The sequence below is a fragment of the Nannospalax galili genome, unplaced genomic scaffold (assembly GCF_000622305.1).
Source record: "Nannospalax galili isolate Female #2095 unplaced genomic scaffold, S.galili_v1.0 scaffold101, whole genome shotgun sequence".
In the NCBI taxonomy this organism is placed as follows: Eukaryota; Metazoa; Chordata; class Mammalia; order Rodentia; family Spalacidae; genus Nannospalax; species Nannospalax galili.
In genome coordinates, this window is record NW_008345700.1 from 506695 (window position 1) to 522902 (window position 16208).

Consider the following 16208-nt stretch of genomic DNA (forward strand, 5'->3'; position numbering starts at 1 on the left):
CGTGGAGCGACGGGCGACTCCAGAGGCGAGGAGGCAGGGATGGTGGGGTCTGAGGGCCTCGGGGGTCCCGGCGGCTGCGCCCCGCCCATCCCGGCGGCGTCCGTCCGTCCGAGCGCGACCGTCGAGGCGTCGGCCCGGGCTGGGGGCGCTGGCGAATTGGGGGCGGCGTCGCGGGCTTGGGTCGCGGAGGCGCCCGGCGTCCTCCCGGAAGCTCGGCCTGGGGCGTGGCGGGCTTGCCTTCGGCGCTAATTCGGGGGCCCCTGGGGAGCCCTGGTGTCCAAGGCGTCCCCAACTCCAGTGCTGCTACTGCCCTTGGCTTCCGGGTCTTGACCTTGGGTGGTCGCTGCGCCTGGTCGTTCCATTAGGACAAACGTGAGCACCTGAAGGAAGACCGGTAGAGGCTTCTAAGTTAGACTTGACGGTGCCGGATGGACTGCAGTGGAGTGCCGGATAAGAAACCCTTCTGAGACCAAATTCGGATGTGCTTGGAAGAGCTGGCTGAGCCTTGCTGGTCTGCATTTCTTCCCTGGGGACTGGGCAGCTTTGCACGACTGGTTCATTTCCGTGGTGATTGAGTGGCTAACAGTGTGGCCCAGTGGTGGGTGGCAGTGCCTCTAGCCCAAAGGTAATTTAGCTAAGGATCGAGAGCACAGGTTCTGAGCTAGCCTTTGCCCGCTGTGCTGGAGGTGTGGGAGACACCTATCTCCGGTGGTGGGGTTAGCCCTTGGGAGCACTTGTTTCCCTGGGGTGAATGAGTGGTCACACACTGCACAGAGCATTCGGCCCCACCGGGAAGGTACCTGTTACCATTGTCTCTGTAACGTCTGACTGCTCTGGTGTAGTTGGTCTTTACAGGAGAGCCAAGCAAGGCCGTGTTTCTCCTCAGTAGCAGGAGAGCAGCCATATTGAATGGGTGTTTTCTAGTCCATGTTTTATTTAAAGAAAGGAATAATGCCGACCACACCACCAAGTCTCTGCCAGATCTTCAAAATGTAGGGTTTTCCTTTTTTTTAGGGGTGGGGGTACCAGGGATGAACCTAGGGTCTAGTGCATGCTTTGCCTCTTATCTTCACCCTCAGGCCTTGGTTTATTGAGACAGAGTCTTGCTGTGTAGCTTTTACTGGGCACAAACACACAATTCTGCTGCCACTGCCTCCTGAGTACTGAGATTACAGGTGAGCACTACCATGCCTATACTTGGCCAGCATTGATGGATTTCTGTTGATTGACACATGGAAACCTTGCAGCTCAGAGTGGTCCATACCTTGGGAATGTGCTACCATCAGTGGAGGACCTTTAATCTCTGACTTTTGATCTTAATCAGGACCTTCAGGTGTATTACAAGGAGGTTGTTTGTGGAGGAGTATGGGTTTCAGTCTGGCTAGTGAATTCAGGACCCACCAGGCAGGAAAGGTTTCCAGAGCTGCTCCCATGGCTCATTGAATGCTCTAGGAAATGAAATGGATGGTCACAGCCACAAAAGGGTTTCTCAGGTCTTATGTCTGATGACCGTGAATGATCGCAGTGTGCATTCCAAAGCTATTACACAGCCTCTGATGAAAATGGTTATGCAGATGCTTAGGCAAGTAGAGAGAAGTGACAGTATTTCAAACAAGCTTGCTCTATTAAAATTTTCTCTCTAATTTTTAAAAAGAATATTAAAGTTTTAGAGCTGTTACTTCCTCCAGGAAGAAGTAGCACTTCCCTTTAGGTCCTTTAGGTCACTACTGTATAATTTCTCTGTTCTGTTGACAATGTGTTTTGCTGAGTTAATGTTTTTCTTATAAGGTTTTATTTCGCTTTGTTCTCTTTTGAGATAGGATCTCATGTAGTCCAGGCTGGCCTGGAACTCACTATGTAGCTGAGGATGACCTTGAATTGTGATCCTCTTGCCTCCACCTCCAGAGTACTGGGATTTTAGGCATGTGTTACTACACCTAGTTAATACAGTTCTGGAGATCAAGCCCAGGACTTCTGCTTGCTTGGCAAGTATTCTACCAACTGAGCTATGTATTCTGCCCTGTTTCCTATAAATTTTCAAGGCTAATGGAAGTTTACCTGGTACTAGATTGTAGGTGACAGCTCTTTGGAGCAAGGAGACTCTGGGATTTGTGGTCCCAAGCTGCTAATACTGTTTGTAATTTACAGATGTGACAAGCTAGGAAGTCTAGGTGTGGTTCTTAAATGTAATCTCACATGGCCTTGAATTCTTTACAGGAATGCTTACATTTCCTGCCTTCTCTTTGATAACAGACTGGCTGACCAAGTAACTGTTGGAAATTCACAGCCTGCGTTTATCCTTGACACACCAATGTGAGTGCAGAGTGCATGCCCCAAGTCAACCTTGTAGAGCAGTTTTCCAAACTTGATCTGGCTGGTTGGGGGATCGTGTGTCTCAAGTGTGGAGATGCTGATAGCTGTAGAAGTTTGACCTGACACAGGTGCACACTGTTCTGGGTCCTTAGTGAGCCAGCTGCTCTCCCAGAGGCCGTAATGATACCAAAGACACTCAGTCCTTTCTTTTGCCTTCTTGGATACCTAGTAAATCTTAATTTTCCTCCTCTAGGCTCCAAACCCTGTCACACCTTCAGAGCACTTGCTGGTGTAGTCTGAAGCAGCTTGCTTTGCTTTCTTTCCAGAACCTGCTATCTGTGGACCCAGCAAAATTTTGTGCTGTGCCCGGGTGTCCATGTCTGTACATGTTTCACTCACCTTGTCATTCATTGTTGGACATCTCAGTCAGTGAAGCAGTTTCAGGCATACATCTGGTCAGTGTACCTGTGTCCTCTGGGCCTCTGTGTGTCTTTCTGATGGGGTGAGTTCCTGCCAAGATTACACCATAGGCTTGAATTTTTGCGATTTTCATTCTTTTTAAGTGTTACCTTTTTTTTTTTTTTTTTTTTTTTTTGGTCTTTTTGAGACAGGGTCTCCCTGTAGCTCCAACTAGCCTGGAACTCTCTATGATATAGACCAGTCTGGCCTTGAACTCACAGAGATCCACCTGCCTCTGCCTCCTGGGTGCTGGGATTAAAGAAGTACGCCACCACGCCTGGTTTGTGTTATTGCCTACCTTAAACAGATTTCAAGTTAGGAAATAAAGGATTTCATAATACCTAGTTCCTCTCTTGTGGTGGCCATGTTAGAGACAGTGCTAAAATGAGGCACAGAGGGCTGGATAGATGGCTCAGCAGTTAAGAACACTGGTGGTTCTTGCAGAAGACCCAGGTTCGAATCCCAGCAGCTAATAACTGTCCATAACTCCAGTTCCAGGGGATCCAACGGCCTCTTCTGTCTTCCACAGGCATTGCACAACACAGGTACGCTTACTTACATGTAGGCAGTGCACTCATACACATTAAATAAAAAATAATAAATATTTTTTTAAAAATGAGGCACAGAGTGACAAGGGACTTGAGTAGGGCATAGGGCATTCCAGGAAACTGCAGTGCCGTGGTGCAGCCCAGGGTTACTTGTAGACAAGTCCTTGTCCTTTCCCTCTAATTCTTGTAGCAGCTGTTGGAAAACTTATGTTCAGGGACCTTGAGGACCCTGGGGTGTTGAAAGCACAGTGAGTATCCCGGCAGGAGGAAAGTGTTTAACAAGTAATGATGTGTGACGTTTAGATCGTCAAAGATAACAGGGCAAGTGAGACAGCTCAGTAAGTAGGGCGCCTGCCGTCACACCTGATGACCCTGATTTTGATCCCCAGACTGCACTTGGTAGGAGAAAACCAATTCCTGCAAGTTGTACTCTGACTTCCACATGCATGCTATGGCGCTTGTGCCCCCCCCCCATGCATATACATACAAAATAAATAATAAATAAATATAAAAAGATACCAGGGACATCAAGGTGAAGTTGAGCAGTGGGAGGGGACTAGGCTTCTGTGACTGCAGACTGAACTTTGGTCAGGGGAATCATGGCTGGTGCTGTGAAGCCATGTGGACTGTGTAAAGTCTTGGCTAACCTTGCCCCAGGAGGCACACAGGTAGGCAGGACACTGTGGCTGGGAATGCCCAGGCCAGCAGTGAGGCCTGCAAAAAAAAAAAACCAACCAGCATGGATAGTGGGTGTGTCCATCTGCAGAAATTCTGTGGCTACAGCCAGTCTCTTGGGGTTCGGTGTCACCAAGTTCAGGCTCTGCTAGTGATGGTATGTATTGTTGCAGACTCTTTAGACCTGGGGACTGTTTGAAAACCTAAAAAGAATTATTTACTGTTTTAATAACTAGTAACTATTTGGCAGAATGTGGCTGAATGGAGAAAACCACTCAGAGCCTGGGCCTGGCTTTCCATTCCTGACTGAGCCACTGATGCTGCCAGCTCCTGCCTCTGTCCCTGGTCAGCCTCTCTTGTCCTTTCAGACTCTTTTTTTCTACCTGTCTCTCTTCTCAGACTCCTTTTCTATCTCAGTTTCCCATATTTATCACTGCGGCTATGTGCCCACATGCTTGCTTCCCGCCTGTGCCCGCCCCTGTGGTCTGCCCTTCTTCACTCCAGCTCCAGTGTTGGCTGGGTTGGTCTCTTTGTACAGATAGTGGCTGCTCTTTCTCTGCCCTCTCCCTCTTCTTTTACTGTGTCTAGGTAGACTTCTCCCTGAACTCTCGCTACAGGCCCCCAGTGGGTGTCTGTTTGGATATCTGGGAGGTGGGTCAAAAGTACCACTTCCAAAATGAACAGTATATCCTGGCCTTGAAGTCTTGAGACTTGCTCCTTACCGTTGTAGTTGAAGGCAGTGTCTTCTTGCCTTGTTTCCTGTGGGGCTATAACCCCTAGACCATCTCCCTACCCCTACACCCATTCAGAGCTGTTTCCCCAAGCCCCTCTGCTCCCTTCATTTTCAGGACCCTTAGCAGTGGCTGCTGGGGGACAGACCACATATAGCCTGGACAGGTAAAGAAAATTGCTGCCTCATGTGGGCCAGCTTCCTTCATCTGACCTGCATTTGCCCTGTGGAGCATTTATACTTAGGCACTAAGGAACTTGGAAAAAAAATTACATAGCCCATTTGTAGACTCATTGCTAAACTAAATAAAACAGATTTTGTGGTTCCTTTTGATTTCTTGCTTCTTACCCTGTTTTGGTTTCTTTATTAATCACTGTTGGACAGAATTGCCTACACCTATGTCTTTTTTTCCCGTTTTGACATTTCTTTTGGAATATATTTCGGTTACTGCTGTATTTCTAGTTCACCTCAGAATGCCTGGCTCAGAGTCACAATAAACAACCATTGGCCAAATGAATTTCTCCACTGTCTGTTTGGAACATTCTTTAAAATTTTGTCTTTTGTTCACTGGTTGCATTCCAGAGCACTTTTTTAGGCAGGCACACCTTCCTTTTGCATCCATTTAACCTGCTTGTGCCCTGGAGTTCTCTGTCCAGTATTCTTATTGATAAATTCCAGTCTGGAGTCATTCCTATGCATGGTATCTGCATTTGCCCAGGGGCCACCACCAGGCCTGAGGGCCCTGATTGCTCACTGGAGGGTTCCTTGCACCCAAGCACTGTTTCATGGATTACTTTTTAAAATTTTTTAATTTATAATCTTTTTTTTAAAGTTTATTTACTATTTTTATTTTATGTATATGAATGTATTGCCTGCGTGTATGTGAGTGCATCCATGTCGTGCAATGCTGCAGAGGTCAGAAGGCGGCTTCGGATTCCCTTGGAACTGGAGTTAAGGACGGTTCATAGCCACCATGTGGGTGCTGGGATTCGAACCCGGGTCTTGTGAAAGAACAACCAGTGTTCTTAACTCCTGAGCCATCTCTCCAGCCCCAGATTACTTTTATCTTAAACACTCTAGCACCTGCCCCATACCCAATGCCCTGCTCATGGCTTGGTTTCCATTTATGACTCATTTACTGCCTTATTTGGGTAACTGGGGATAAGTCCATCTGTACCCTGTTCTTGGCCAGTCCCTTCTCCATCCCTTACAATTAAAAGATGCGCACATAACAATTGTCTTCTAGTTAACCAGTGGACAAAACCTTCACACTCTCTCGAGTTTATCTTATGATCTCTGGAGTAGTCTCTCTGCTTTTGTACCCATTGCCCAGAGCAGTGCTATATTCAGGACTCTGGCAGCCCCATGGTGCTGCTCAGTCTGTCACAGCAACCCACCAACAGGTAGGTATCTTAGTAGTGCTCATTTCAACCTCTCAAAGCCCTGACCCCTCCCTCTTCTGAGCACATCCCTGTTTGGCCTCCAGGGTACCCACCTTCCTGGTTTTCCCAGGCTCTCAGCTGCCTTTGCCTCTCCTCCCTTACTGGCAGCACCCAGGTTTGGCTGTAGTTGCTGTGATCTTGTTGATCACATGGGTCTTGTGGACTTGAAGGACCTCTGTCTGCACTACTGATGTGCCCTAGAGCCCTGCTACAGGAGCTTGGAAGGTGCCCTCTTGGATTTCTGTAAGGTGGTTAGCATAAAGCTGAACTTTAATCATTTTTGTTGTTTCTGAGACATGAACTACTCAATCCTCCTGCCTCTGCCATCTGAGTGCTGGGATTACAGGCATGTTCTGCTACCTTGGCCTCCCTGCTGGTTGCCTATTACACACCTGCCAGCCATGTCCCTTCCAGACAGCTACCACATCACAGCCCTTGTTATTCTCTTGGCAACTTCCATCTTGCCTGGGGTTAAGTGAAGGTCAAGGGTGTTGGAGCAGCAGTCCTAACCCTTCCATGACTGTCTCCTCTACTACCACAGCAGCTTTTCCTGCTGTCCCTGGGGCTTTTCCAGAAGTTCTCACTCCCCTGCTTAGTGGGCTGTAATACCACCTGTTGAAATGTGAACTAGGCAGTCTCATCCCCGTCCTGCCTTCTTCCTCCACAGCCAGCACTGAGTCTACTACACTGCATATGTACTTTTGTTTCTGACTGCTGAGCATGGAAGCTCTGCTGGAAGACAGAGGTAATGCTTTAATCAACAACTGAAATACTATTTTGGCAGACCAATAAAAATTGAAATAGAAGTCAAGTACAAACTGTTAAGAAAGTATAGTGGGGCCAGGTGTGGTGGTGCATGTCTTTAATCCCAGCACTAGGGAGGCAAAGGCAGAGGATCTCTTGAGTTTGAGGCTGTCTGGTCTACATAGTGAGTTCCACGCCATCCATGGCTACATAGACCTTGTCTCAACAAGCACAACACACACAAAACAAAAGGTTAGTGACTAACTGGGTAACTGATAGACACTCAGCTCAGCAACTTCCCTGTGTATCATCAGTGACCAGTTGTAGCATGCCCTGGGGAGATACCCATCCATAACACCCTGCCAACAGGAACAACTGGCCAAGGTGAATCTTGGCTAACACTGAAGGAGCCTTAGGAAGGGCTCGGCTAATGGGAGCTGGGCATTAGAAGGGAGTGTCTTGCTTTTGTGGGGAGATGGTGATGATGCTTGGTACTGTTGGTATGTGGCATAGTTTTTACTTATAATAAGGGGAGCGCTAAGAAGAGTGAGCCCTGCTGACTATAGACCCAGACACTGCCTATGTGATTGTCACCTCACAGAATTGATGGTGGACATTGTGTCATCTATAGAGTGAGAGTAAGCCTCTTGTGAGATGGGTGCTTATGCTGTGTTGGGTCACTGAGCTGTGCCCAGGAAGACTTTTGACTGCATGGAGACTGGCCCTGGTGCCTGTTAGCAGCATGCTATGCCTGCTTTAACAGTGGGTGCCATCCTGCATTGCATGCTGTCCACTGGCTCAGGATCTGTAGCACATGCTGCTTTGCTTGGATTGCCTGTTCTCAGATGGACTGGTGGCGTTAAATAGATTATGCGTGTGACCAGTGGATTAAAGATGGATGCTCTAGTGGGCTCAGGAGAGTCAATCACTGTAATACTGACAGGTCTTTTTCCACTTTGGCCCTCAGCAGCCACATCTCATTGCAGCTCTGTAGAAGTTGACCAGAAACACGTCATTTTTCAGGAAGCCCATTTAAAGTAGGAGATCTGGGCTGTTCATTGTGTTTCTAAGTCACATTATGGTGATGCTTAATAAACAGCCTGACTTTTAGCAATCATAAGGCCAAGAGTGGACATAAACTGCCAAGTGCCCGTTCTTTCAGCTGTCTCAGGAGCTGTGCTCCCCAGCTATGGCCTTACGCATTCTTACATTGAAACAGGATCTCCAGCATGAAATGGGGAAGTAGAAATCAGGGCCATCCTTATCAGAGAATCTTGCCCTTTGATCCCTAAGCCTAAAATATCTCACATACTCAACTTTGCTCATTGTTTACAATGAGAAAAGCTGCTTTGATTGCTTTACTATGTAAAACCTATATATACATATTTATACACTGTCTCAGGTGGAGGGCAAGGAAAGGTCCTGAGGGGTTAAGGTCAATATGCCCAGGTCACAAGAAAGGCACATGACTCAGTGAGCTTGTTTACATTATAAACAGTCACTTTTTGGTTGCAAGATTAGGTAAAAGTCTTTAGTCCAGATTGTCCATATTATAAAAGTTATTCCTCCAATTCCAGTCCTTTGTGGGTCTTCCTGGAGGTGTAGCTATATCTGGGGCAGCAGCTCAGCTTGGCACAGAGCCTCTGTGACTTTCAAGGCTATCACATTCCTCTCTTGGTCACAGTCCTGCTCTTCAAAAGGTATGACTAGCTCCATAACAAATACTTTGAAACTTCCTCTGAGGCTTTGTAACTGTGAAAGATAGATGCCTTGTGCTCTTGGGGAAATCTTTCCTCCTTGTGCTGGTGAAAATGCCTACAAGCATGATGACAGATTGAAGCACATTTTGTTTGTTTTTTTTCCAGCAAGTAATGTCAGAACAGGGAGAAGGGTTCAGAAACGGGTCCTGAAGTAGATGACACCACGTGGGCACATGGAATGCAGATGTTTTTCAGGGCTCAGCAGCATGAACACCAGTGTTGGTTTCAGTGGTGAAAGCAGGTATGATTGCTGTTGTGAGTCAGATGGGGAAGAGTGCCCTGAGGAAAGCAGTCCAACAACAGCCAACTGGAGATACTGCCCCAAAGAACTGTGCAGCATCCTGTTGCTGCCAGGGGACATTGAGAGAAAGGAATTGATCTTTTAAGTAAAACTGTAAATATTTAGCATAATTAGATAAAATAGGACAGAATTGAAAAGCAAATAGAACCTTCTAAAAAAATCCACCAAATATGTACTGTGGAGAGCTGATTTAAATGTATAAGAAAAATCAAGACCTTTCTTCCCTACAGAGTGTTGAATTGGGACACAAATAAATGTATTGAAGGCCAGGTGTGGTAGCACATGCCTTTAATCCTAGCACTTAGGAGGTAGAGGCAGGAGGATCTCTGTGAAATGGAGGCCAGCCTGCTCTACATACTGATTTCCAGCCCAGCAGAGGCTACAGAGAAACCCTGTTTCATAAAAACAAAACAACAGCAGCAGAAACCCAGCTAACCAAACAAAAATTCTATTGAAGGAAAAATATGTATTGAGTTGAACTAGCCTGTATTTTTATAGGTTAAAAACTGATGACTGAATAGCTTCGTAACTTGCAAAGACAGTTTAAAAACTTCCCTACTTGTCTGAAAAAAGCCCAGCACTGGATGGCTTTAGTGCTGAATTCTCTTACACATTTAGGAATTGAACCTGGGTCTTTTGTAAGGGTAGGCAGTGTTCTTAACCATTAAGCCATTTCTTCAGGCTTCTCTTACACATTTAAAAAAGACATCAACTCTTCATGAACTCTTCCAAGAAGCAACAAAAAGAACTATTTCTTAACTCATTTTGTGAGCCCTGTGTTACCTGATAACAAAGCCAGAAAGCAACATAGGGAAATTGTAGATCAGTGTTCCTGATGAATAACTGTGCTGAAGCTTTCAGCGTTGTCCGTATCTAACCCTACACTGCAAGCACTTATGAGTTGGAAGCAGATCAGGAAATCTAGGTGAGTTCATGACCAGCTTGGGCTACGTGACATCCTGTCTCAGAATAACAGAATCATACATACCATGATGGAGTGGGATTTACCCCAGAAATGCAAGGTTAGTTCAACATGTAGAAATTGGTATAATGTACAGTATTAATAAAATAAAGGTGAGAAACCATATGTTCATCTAATAGATGGCAGAAAAAACACTTGACAAAGTCCAGTAGCTTTTCAGATTAAAAATACTTAACTACTTAACAACTTTCATCAACCTGGTTAAAGGGCTTCTAGAGAAAACACACAGTAACATAGTGGTCAGACTGAAAGCTTTTCCCTGTGATTAGCAACAAGAGGTATTGCTTCTTTCCACTTGTATTTAGCTGGAAGTTCTAGCCAGAACAGGTAGGTAAGCAAAGCAATCCGATGGGAAGGAAGAAGTAAGATTCTATTTGCAGGTGACCTGCTTATGTATGTGGAACCCTAAAGAATGCACATGAACACAGAAACTACAGACTTAATAAACTATAGTTTGGTGATTTGCAGTATACAAAAGAGTATATAAAAATAAGTTGTGTTTCTGTGCCCTAGAAGTAAACAGCCTAAAGGGAAATTTTAAAAATTTGATTGGCAGTAGCACCAAAAATAATACAATATGTAGGAATAAGACAGTATTAGGATACCATTCATTGCTCCTCAATTAATATGCAGGTTCAGTATAAGCCAGAGTAGCCAAAATAACCTTGAAAAACAAGTCATAGAACTTGGATTCCCCTTCCTCCCTCCTTCCCTCCCTCCCTCCCTCCCTCCCTCCCTCCCCTTCCAAGATTTTGTGTGTGTGTGTGTGTGTGTGTGTATGTGTGTATGCCTTCATTGTATGTATGTGTACCATGTGTGCCTGGTGGGGATGGAGGCCAGTAGAGGGTGTCAAGATTTCCTGGGACTGGAGTTACAGACAATTGTGAACTGCCATGTGGGTGCTGGGAACTGAACTCAGGTCCTCTGCAAGAGCAGCAAATGCTCTAAATCACTGAGCCATCTCTCCAGCCCTGAACTTGGATTTCTGGGTTTCAAAACTCCTTATGAGAGATATAATAAGACTATGTGGTATTGGCAAAAGAATAGACATATTGATCAGTGCAGTAGAATTGAGTCCAGACATTTATGTAATTTCTTTTTAAGTGCTAGGAGATTGAACCCAAGGCCTCATGCTAGGCGAGCACTCTTGCTACTAAACTGCGCACCTAGCTTAAACCCATACATTTATAGCATTTTCTTAGCAGACATGTCAAGATGATAAAGTAGTGTTTTCAACAAGTGCTGAGAACACTGGGTTTACACACAAAAAATAATGAAGTTGGGTCCCTATCTCACATTTTATACAAAACCTAAAAATCGGTCAAAGAAAAATGAAAGAGCTAAAATTATAAAGCTGCTAGAACAACACAAAAGATAACTCTAACCTTGGGTTAGTTAGGCTGTGGTTTCTCAACACCTGAGCACAGGGAGCCAAAATGAAAGAGGTAAATTGAGCTTTGTTGAAGTGAAAGACCCTGCTTTTATAGAGTGCTGTCAAAATAAAGACTCCGCTATAGACTGGGTGTCCCCTCTTCCCCCCAGAAAAATTGCTGAACCGTTACTCCCTGAGGTGAGGCCTTTGGAGGGTGATGGGGTCTGGAGCAGAGCCCCCGTGATAGAATTAGTGTTTCTATGTTTGGGGTTTTTTTTTTTGAGACAGGCTCTCATGTAATTCAGACTAGCCTCAAAGCTTGCTATATAGTCAAAGGTGTGAAGTTTTTGTGTTTTTTAATTGGAAAGGTTTGCATTAAATAATCTCTTACAAGTTTTATTCTAACCCATTTTAAAAATTGTTCTCTGAAAATTTTATATATGTGTGCAATGTGTTTGGGCCATTTCACTCCCATTACACTCATCCCCTCCATGCCCAGTAAACCGACCTCCTTCCTAACAAGTCCCCCACTTCTTAAAAAATGATTTATTTTTATTTTATGAGTGCTTTGCCTGCATGTATTATGTGCACAGTGTGCATGCAGTGCTCATGGAGGCCAAAAGAGGGTTTTGGATCCCCTGGAACTGGAGTTACAGCTGATTGTGAGCTGCTATGTAGATGCTGGAAACTGATCCAGGGTCTTCTGCAAGAGCAGCCAGTGTTCTTAATTGCCACGCCATCTCTAGCTCCCAAGTTCCCCTCTTCTTTTCTTGTGATTTGTTTTTGTGGTCCACTGAGTTTAGGATTGTTTGTATGGGCATGGGTGGGGGACTGTATACAGAAGCATGGGACATAGTGGTTGCATCATTAAAGAAAATGATGCCCACTCCCCCAGCAATCATTAACTGCCAATAGCTACTCAAGAAAGTGTGGGGCCTCATGGGCTCCTCCTTGGTCCATGATAGAATATTGTTGGGCCCCATCTTGTGCACACAACCGCCTGAGTGGGTTTATGTGTAATAGGCATGTTGTCCAGAAGCCAGTGTTTCATGGTACTGCTCCTATCCTCTGCCTCTTATTCTTTATAGTCCCTCTTCTGAGATTTTCCTTGAGTTGCAGAGCATGATATAGATGTCCCATTTGGGACTGTTCATGCAACTGTCTCAGCACTTTAGCCAGTTAATGAGTCTCTGCATTAACTGTTGCCCACTACAAAGAGAAGCTTCTCTGACCAGGACTGAGAGTAGCATTCACCTATGATTGTAAACACATATGTAGAAGACATTTGATAACACGATTTAGCAAAACAACTACAGCAGGCTCCCCATTCGGCCATGGGCTTTTGACCAGGTTTATAGTACCAGGTGTGAATTCCTCCCGTGGAGTAGGTCTAAACTAAAATCAGAAAGTTGTTGGTTACCCTCATTGCAGTCACACCACTATTGCACCGTAGGCACATCTTGTCTGTAAGTTTGATAGTGTAGCATTCAGGGTTCACAGCTTAGTAAATATGTTGACTTTTTTTTCTCCCCTAGCAGCCACCTTTAAGCACTGTGAAAGCTAGCTAGCAGGGAGGAAGCTTCCAACTCAGTTCCAGCTTGGTAACTCTGCATCCCGCCACTAAAGTATATGGTATCTTAATCAGTAGGGTCATACCATCCAGTTCTGGTGGGTAACCAAGAGCAATGACAGCTCCCTGACTGGTAGCTCAGAGGAGGAGATATTGCACATCTGGCACTGGGTTTTTCCATTTAGTAACTAATGACTTTGGGAGCAGGCTTTTCTACCCATATACTTGCAGTCAAACTTTTTAAAAATGATAGTTTTTAATTCGTTACAAAATAGGTTTTCATGTATGTTTCATGTAGTTTACAAAATAGGTTTTTCATACATCCTTAGTTTTGATTGGTTAACCTTTCCCCTACCCCCCAACCCTTTTCATCCCCAGCACTCCCCTTTATTTTCATATCACATGTTTGATTATCCTCCAGCTTGAACTTCTGGGTCTCCTGTTCTACCTTTCAAGTGCTGGGATTATAGGCATGTGCTACTGTGCCCTGTTTTATGTAGTACTAGGGATGAATCCTCAGTCTTTGTGCTGGAAGCTTCAGTTGTCAACTTGACACACCTGGGAAGAGGGAGCCTCAGTTGGGGAATTTCCTCTTTGGCTTGGTCTGTGGGCATATGTGGCATTTTCTTGATTATTGAGTTCTGTGAGAGGTGCCACCTCTGGACAGGGGGTCCTGGGTTGTATAAGGAAGCATGCTGAACACAGGCAGGGAGATGGGAAGGGGAGAAAGCCAGTAAGCAGCGTTTTTCCATGCTCTGCTTCAGCCCCTGCCTCCAGGTTCCTGCCCTGAGTTCCTGCCTTGGCTTCCCTCAGTGATGGATTGTAAAGTGTAAGATGAAATAAAAACCCTTTCCTCCCCAAGTTGGTTTTGGTCAGTGTTTTATCACAGCAATAAAAAGTGTAACTAGGATGCATGCTAGTTGTGCATTGTAGCACTGACTTATATACCCCCAGCCTGGATTAATGGTTTTTGGTAGTGGTGTTATTTTTACATTTATTATTCGGGGAGGGGGCATGTGCAAGTGAAGATCATGACAACTGGTGGGAGTCAATTCTCCTTCCACCTTAGGGGTTCCAGGGATCAAACTCAGGTCTTCAGTGTGTTATTAAGTGCCTTTACCTGCAGAGCCATCTCCATCCATAGCCCTTAGTGTTTTTATAAGAAGATGGAAGTCAGAGCACTCTGCATGCATATCATAGAAAAGTTGTGTGAGGCAATAACCAGGAAAAGGGACTTTGCCGAACCCAGCGCTTCCAGCACCATGCTCTGAGGCTTGCCACCTCTACAACTTTGTGGAGTAAAGACTGGCTGTGTAAGCTGCCTGAGCTGAGACAGCTGCTCACAGAATAGGGAGGGACATTTGCGTATCACCTATATGGTGAGAGCTAGAATTCAGAGTCTTTGAAAAACTCTTACAGTTGAGTAATAAAAAGACAAGTAACTAAATTTTAAAATGAGCACACAGTGCATGAAGCAAAGCATTCACTACACAAGCTGGAGGGCCAGAGTTGAGATCCCTAGCACTCATATAAAAGTCATGCTGTGGCAGCCCGCCTGTGGTCCACCTGTAATCCAAGTTCTTGGGAGTCTGAGACAGGGTATCTCCAGAGCAGCTGGCTACTAGACTAGTCAAGTCATCAGGCTCTGGGTTGGGTGAGAGACTCTGCCACAGTAAATGAAGTGAGGAGCAATTGAGGAAGACTCCTGGTGTCAGCCTAGGCTTACGCATGTGTGCGCACAAAAGGAAACTAACTGCTCAGCATCTTTAGTTATGAGGGAAATGCACACCCAAGCCACTGGGGTATACCACTTCACCCTGACAGAATGACTAAAGAGGAAAATGGATAGTAGCTACTGTTGGGCATGGAGAAATCTAAACTCCCAGATGTTAGTGAAGAGAGTGAAAAATAGTGGCGCTGCCTTGACAGCACCTCTGGCATTTGTCAAGATTTTATAGGCAGAGCATTTTCCACTGCCAGGTATATCCCCGAGAGACGGGTAAAACCTGTTTACACAGGATCTTGTGCAAAGGTGTTCACAGCCTTATTCATGATGGCTCCAAAGTAAAGGTGGTCTCTGTGCATAAGCAGAAGTATTAATACAGGATTGCTCATCAGCCAGAAGGAACTGCGCACGAGTACATGCTATAGCGTGGATCAGTCTCAAAAATAATGTTAAGCCACCCCCACCCCCCACCCCCGCCAAATCTATGATTCCTCCATGTGAAATGTCCAGAACAAAGAACAAATACACAGAGACAGTGGGTCATAGATGGGAGCATGAGTCTGGAGGGATGACCATGACATTTAGATGCAGACACTCTAGAAGTAGATGGTGGTAATGGCTCCACAACCTCGCAATTACACTAAAACCTCTAAGTGGTACCTTTTAAAGGGGAGAACTTAAGTTTGTGAATTATAGAAATGATAGCATATTGTCATTTCTTGTAAGACTTGGCCTGACCATTGAATGAGTAGTGTGGCTAGGTCTGGCTGGCCGTGGTTTGAAGCTCTGTGTACAGAGACAGTTGCTCTCAGGATAGGTCTGTTGAGTAACCAGGTCAAGTCCAGCATGGTCTATTGCTCCCATCAAATCAGCTCTGCCTGTGACCTTCACCCATCAGAGATGTGAGGCCGAGGATCTGAGGAATTGCTGGTCACGTATGGGGTATATCCTGTCAATGCTGCTGGAAGCCCCTCCAGCTGGGGAGCACTGAAAATATATACTCTGAATTAAGATGACTTTGGGTTTTCTTTTTTGTTTTTGAAACAGGGCCTCCTTGTAACCCCACTTGACCTGGAACTCCCTATGTAGACCAGGCTGACCTCCATTGCACAGAAATCTACGTGCCTCTGCCTCCTAAGTGCTGGGATTAATGGTGTGTGCCACTATGCCCGGCTCATTTTAATTTTCGTCATGGCTGTTAGGAAATTTGAAATGATGTGCATCTGGTGGTGGTCTGTTGCTTTATTGCCTTTTTCTTTTACAATGCTGGGATCACCCTAGGACTTAGTAGATGATAGGCTAGTGAGTGCAGGATAACCTTTGAGCTAATTTTATTTCTCAGAGATGTTTATAAAAGAAAGCAGTTCTGCCAGGCGTGGTGGTGTATGCCTGTAATTCCAGCATTCAAGAGGATGAGGCAGGAGAATTTTGAGTTAAAGTCAGCCTGGGCTATATACATGACATCCTGTCTCAAAAAAGAGAGAAGGCACTTGAGAAGTTTCTCTTTTCCCATCTAGGTTCATAATGATAGTGATGCCAGGGACTTGGCCTTACCATCTTATTTTGTTCCCATTTCCTATGCTTTT

General features: G+C 45.3%; 1 protein-coding gene across 2 annotated transcripts in view; it reads left to right on the forward strand.

Moving 5' to 3' along the window:
* Maea (macrophage erythroblast attacher) overlaps window positions 1-16208 on the forward strand; it is a 37162-nt gene that overhangs the window by 300 nt on the left and 20654 nt on the right. The gene's annotated exons all lie outside the window — the stretch shown is intronic.